The sequence below is a fragment of the Sinohyriopsis cumingii genome, chromosome 1 (genome assembly GCF_028554795.1).
Source record: "Sinohyriopsis cumingii isolate HCF-2022 chromosome 1, ASM2855479v2, whole genome shotgun sequence".
Classification (NCBI taxonomy): Eukaryota; Metazoa; Mollusca; class Bivalvia; order Unionida; family Unionidae; genus Sinohyriopsis; species Sinohyriopsis cumingii.
In genome coordinates this window covers 135612054-135618109 of record NC_142961.1, presented here as the reverse complement: position 1 = coordinate 135618109, position 6056 = coordinate 135612054, and positions in this window count along the sequence as shown.

The following is a 6056-nucleotide window of genomic DNA, read 5'->3' as shown; positions in this document are numbered from 1 at the left end:
ATCGACTGGTGCCGCATGCAACTCAATCCATTTGACAAAGTAGTACGAAAGGCCGCATACTTTATTTATGTCCACTGCCCTTATCTGGTTTTTGGAAATGTCCAATTACAGTATAAAGTGGACGTTTTGCCCCACTGACCTATATTTAGTGAATGTATGAAAAGAAAACTAGTTATTGGTTATAATAATAGTCTTCGTTTTCTATTAGGTCTTCCTAGGTGGAACAATGCCTCCAACATGTTTGTAAATTATAATGTATTCAGTTTTGATGAAGTAATGAGAAAGTTATGTTTTCTCAATGATGACAAGAATATCTAATAGTAAGAACTGCATATTGAAATCTCTTTGGAACTACGACATTCATTTAAATTCTCATATTATTAGTAGATGGAACAAATTACTCTTAAATGTACCATTTAATTTCATTCTTAACAATGCATGGCACAGTTAATTGTTGTAGGTGTATCTGTATACTTGTATGTATGATATATATGTTCTTTTATGTTTACAATATTTTTACTTTATAATTATATTTTAATTTAGAGGTATGGACTTTGTAGTCTGAAATAAAGATTTATTCTCTTATCTGCTTGATTATATTGAGAACTTCCGTTTAGTTTGAAATGCGAATAAGTTGACAGTGTTAATGACACCCTGGCGACAGTCAGGTCAGAAATTCTAAATTGATTAATGAAATGACTAAATTTTGTGCATTTTTTAAGTGCTTGATGCATTTCTTCTTTAAAATAGGTATTGGAGGAGGGCGTTTACAAACAAATGAATGGTCTATCAGAGAAAGAGTTGCATTTCATTTTGGGGAGAGTTATCATTCCTAGCGATTTGTTCCATATGACGCGTGTCACTTTCAGAAATTTAAAAGCAGTTATTTAGTTCGTGAACCACAAGGTCAGCAGGGCATGACCTCATATAGGTATTCATTAGATCTCCGCGTAGCACTACGGAGATCTGAATTTAGTCACATTGTATTGTCCATCAAACGATAAAACATAACAGAAGCAGTTTTCAAGTCGAATGGGTAACTTTGAATTCAAAGAATGTGTCGTGATTGAGAACCATACAGGAATTATGATTACGCCTTAGGTTAACATGCACTGTTTTCTGTTACTTATTTTAAGAGCATAGACTCGGAACAATATGATGACATCGCCATTGTAAACATCAGAAGTCAACATCATGCTATGTCGGATTGTCTTCTGCTTAAGTTTGCTTTCCAAACTCTTTCATCGCAAAAGCTGATGACCAATATTCATCCGAGTCTTTTTTTAATCATATGCAATATTTTTCCTTCTTATATAAGTTTAATAAAAGCTGGTTTGCCTCTCTTTATTCCCTCTTGAATCAATTTGTGCAACAGGTGTGAATGTTGTTGTTTTTTTTTAAATAGTCATTAACGAAATTTGTCGAATGTATCTGGTCACTACTTTTGGAGCAGTCCCTAAATAAAACGGAACTAACTTATTGATTATATCAAAGAACGGTTTATGTCAGATAGTTTATTTTAGGAATTCATTTCCTGTCTTCCAAATTTAGATTTGATGGGAAGAATGATGAGATTTGTGATAAACGGCGGCATTGTGGCTTTAAAAGGGTACATGGTTTCTACATGGGGAATGGTATTATGAGGCTAATTTTATTTAGAGGTTAATATCGTCGTAGGTTTACGTTTTTGTTCTGTTTAGAGAGTCGCACGAGAATTTAACATTGCCGTACGTTTACATTTGGGTTCTGTAGAACCGTAGAATGCATCACTTTGGAACACTTGATCAGGAAAGAAGGAAGCTGATCGTTTGCCTTAGCAATGTTGAATTGCTTTTGGGGAAAATTGGGGAAAGGTTTGGTATTGCCCAAGGGGCCGCTCACCAGTTATTATATCCTTTTGAGAGAGTGACGTATGTAATGTGAAGTTGTTTGCATATAAGACATGCACAGTGGAGTCAATGTTGGCATATCTATGCTACATTAATGTAATGTAGATGATATTTCTTTGGATATTGTACTTTTGGAAATTGTGCATGATCTAAGCAAACTGCTAACTAAAAACGACTGCTCCCTTGTGCTAAAAACATCAGCCTGAATTAGTCTAAGGTACACTATCCATAGCAGCTATTACAATAGGGAAAATTAATTTTGCCAGACTAGACAATATCAGCTTCCGAAAGTGCAATGAATGAATTACCAAATATATAAAATGTTAAAACGTTATCGCTCGTTTTTTAAATACAATTTACCTCTGAAGTTCAGGAAGTGAAAATGACAAAGTGGAGCTAGCACTTTTTCATAAGGTGTATATCTGGAGCAAGGCCAAGTTGTATACACTATAACCCATATTACACCCATGAATCATACACCAATATAAAGGGAATTAAAGGTTCTTTGAACTATACCAAAGATATGCAAGGTCTTTTTTTAAATAGCCAGTATAACCAGTGAGGAAAGCTGGGAAAATTATTTTTCTTTAAAATTCTACCCTATGCAAAATACGAAACTGTAGAGCACCACCCAAAACGGAATGCTTGGCAGATCCAAGCCACTTCTTAACTGGTGGACGATAAGGCACAACCCATGAAACGCATGGAGATCGTCCACGTAGATCTGATCTTGGTCAATTGGTCAAGAAAGCAACACAGTTTGCTCCCTTTCTCCGCCTCGGCCACTTCTAAATATGATTATTTGTGAAGTGTCCCACAACAAATGAAACACTTTACATAATCTCTTTCTCCCAAATAGACAAATCTGGTTCTGGCTAACTGTTTTTGAGTAGGTCTGTTAAGATTTTTTAGGCCATTTCCTTTTGAAATTATGGAATCGACTTTGTTCCTTTAAACGGTGTGTTGCCCCAACGACCGAGTTCAACAGCGAGTCTGTGATTGAAAGTGCTGAACTTTTTCAATGGCAAATACTGATTCCTAGATAATAGTAATAACTAGTTTTCCATATTCAGGTCATCTTTTAAACAATGGCAGATTGGAAAATAAGGTTATCGACGATTGCCATAGTAGTATAGGGAAATGACGACTCTGGACCAAACGTAGAAGAGTCTTTTTATGTGACCGTGAAAAAAGTATGTCAGCTTAGAGGTATTGTGTGAGATGGTGGTTCTGGACTAAATAATTGAGGTGGAGATGTTAAAGGCCTGTGTGAATCTGTGTGACCAGACGCTGATGGGAAAAAAGAAGTTTGTATACCTCGCAGAAAAGGTGGATGATGTATTAGAGGATTATGAACAGTATAAGAGATGATGGACGATGAATCTTTGTTTCCTCCTTTGCCAAAGATGTTTGTGTGTTTTCCTGGAGGATCTGCCCCCCCCCCCTTCCTAGTGTGTGTGTGTGTGTGTGTGTGGAAGAGTTGAGAGAGAGAGAGAGAGAGAGAGAGAGAGAGATCTGCTGAAAGGTTTTGATGCGGCGGTGGCGATAGTTTTAGTAATGATTCGAGATGCGGTAATGTGAGGTGGATCCGGACGGGTACGGGGATCACCAGTGGAGAAGACATTGTCACAGATATCAGAGGCCCACCCGAAGGTATAAGCAGTAATGCCACAGCTGAATCGTTTTAACCTGACCGTGTTAAAGCGAGAGCGATTTTGTCATTTAATAAGTCTGGTAACTCGTACTCCACTTCCAGGTCTCTTGAAATTTATTAAGTTTGAATACGTGTTTAAGCGTATTTTTGAAGGAATGGTTTTAGTAGATCATGCTACAAAATGCAAGCCACTTTCTGGTTATAAAACGTGTCCTCACCTCCACTGCAGTTTTCCTGCCTGTTCTAGCTCTACACTTGAGACACCACGAGTTCATGATCGTACTATACTTAATAAAATGTACTATTTCGCAGAGATAATATGAATTCTACAGGCGGCATTCCGTTGTCTCTCTGCTGAATGTAGCGAATGATGTAACATTCACACGTGGTGTCGTCGAAAACCCGAATCTGTAACGAATTACCCTTGGATTGTTGACAGAAAACCCCGTTTCCCTAGCCCGTTTTATGTACACAGTCATCTCGTCGGGAGAGGGAAAACTGAAAGATTCAAAGTACTCGAAGTCGCTACGGCGAGCAAGTGAGTTTCAGATCTATCATAATAATTTTGGAGGTTAATAACGCAGCTCTTGCCGGGTCTAATCTGATCTGGCAGCTCGTCCTTATAAAACACACCTCTGAAATGGTGGTCGCTCTGCGTCTACTCTCATGATGTCAAATGTGTACAGAGGTAACTGAGTTTCCTGCATCTGTGACACCATAGCTGTCCACACAGGAGACTCTGGCGTCACCAGTGCTCTCCACATTTTAGCTAACTTTAATCTGTTTGCGATCGGCAAATACCCTTATCTCGTGTGGTCTCGGGAAGATCAAGTCCTCTTCATACGCCATGCAATCCTGAAATGTCCAGCGATACCGACTAACAGTGGCGTGATGAAATCTCCTTGTTTAGGAATGCTATATAGAAGTGTTTTTTGTTTTTTTTAAATTACATAATTATTCTGTTTAACACGTGTAACATCATGAATCAGTCTGACTTCACTAGTGTGTAACACACTATTAGGATCGCCAATAAACCGGATTTTGATGTATCTTTGCGAAGTAGGAAAGTTTGAACAGATTGAAATGGAAAACTCAACCCTTAACCCTAATACATACAACCTTATTACATACTACGAGATGAACTGATACGTCGTCTTAGAGAGTACAAGGCGCTCACGGGAAAATCCACGGTCTATCCCAGAACGAGGGCGGCATTGCTAGAACTTCAAAACAAGATCGTGAGTCGACAGAGATTCCCTGACATTGATAAGTTTCCACGGATCGACCTTCAACGCGTCATGGTCATCCTGGATTACTGGCACCACGACGGACCGAAAAGGTATCAACAAGTACCGGTGAAAGCTTTGTTTGCGATAATCTGCACGTGCTCACGCGTCATGTCAGTCTACCCATGCTCGAAGCCACCGTCGATCGAAAACTACAAACACACACGGCTATCAAACTTGGAGTTGCTTTTAACGTTAATTTTACGCGGAAAGAAACAAACATCGGAATATGACTGAGATCGAAATAGGTCATCGTTTCTTCAGGAGACGTTGATATCGTCCGTACATTTATCCTTCTCCGCATCGAGGATTATCAGCAGAATTGATCGGGTTGGATCTTCGCCGGAATGAACTCGATCACTTTTCAAACATCCAAGTATACGCCGGTGCGTGGAGATAAAAGTGGTTCATCGAACAAAGCGTGCGTAAACGTTAAAAACAACGATGACCGCTGCTTGGTCTGGGCTGTGCTGTCCGCGTACAGCCAGCAAAGGATGAAGTCGAACGAGTCTCCAGCTACAAGCCATTTTTCAAGACGATCAAAACCAATAACATCCAGTTTTCACGGAAATCAAAGATGTGCCCAAACTGGAAGCACAAAACGATATGTCGATAAATGTCTTCTGGCTCCAAGATTACAAATCAAGAAAAGAAAATCCACCTGCTGGTTTGAAATTTGGTCAACCCACACATAATCAATTGACTTTACTACCAGTCGGATTTCCTTTGGATCAAAGATGTTAGTTGTCTGTTCTGGTCGCAGTAAACGCATCACAGTCTCCCAAGCACATTTCTGCTACAAGTGTGGAAGAGTTTGTCCCGATGGGAAAAGCTGGACGAACACATCGCGTCGGTAGTAATGCCAGGAAACACATGCTGTTCATATACTTGTCGATGGAAAAATTATTTTACACTTTGAACATTCTAGCAGAAAATACGCACAGACGTTTCATATCGTGTTACTAGTAAATAGGGGCACTAGGGCCTCAATGGGACTTAGCATTAAAAACACCCCCTGGGCAAATATAGCCTCAAGGGGAATTGAACATGGAGAAAAATCGTGTGCAAACCTAGCCTCAAGGGGAATTTAACATGGGAATAAATCGTGGGCCACTCTAGCGTCAAGGGCAATTGAACATGGGAATAAATCGTGGGACTGTCTAGCGTCAAGGGGAATTTAACATATGGAAATTGAACATGGTGGGTCTGTATAGCGTCAAGGGGAAT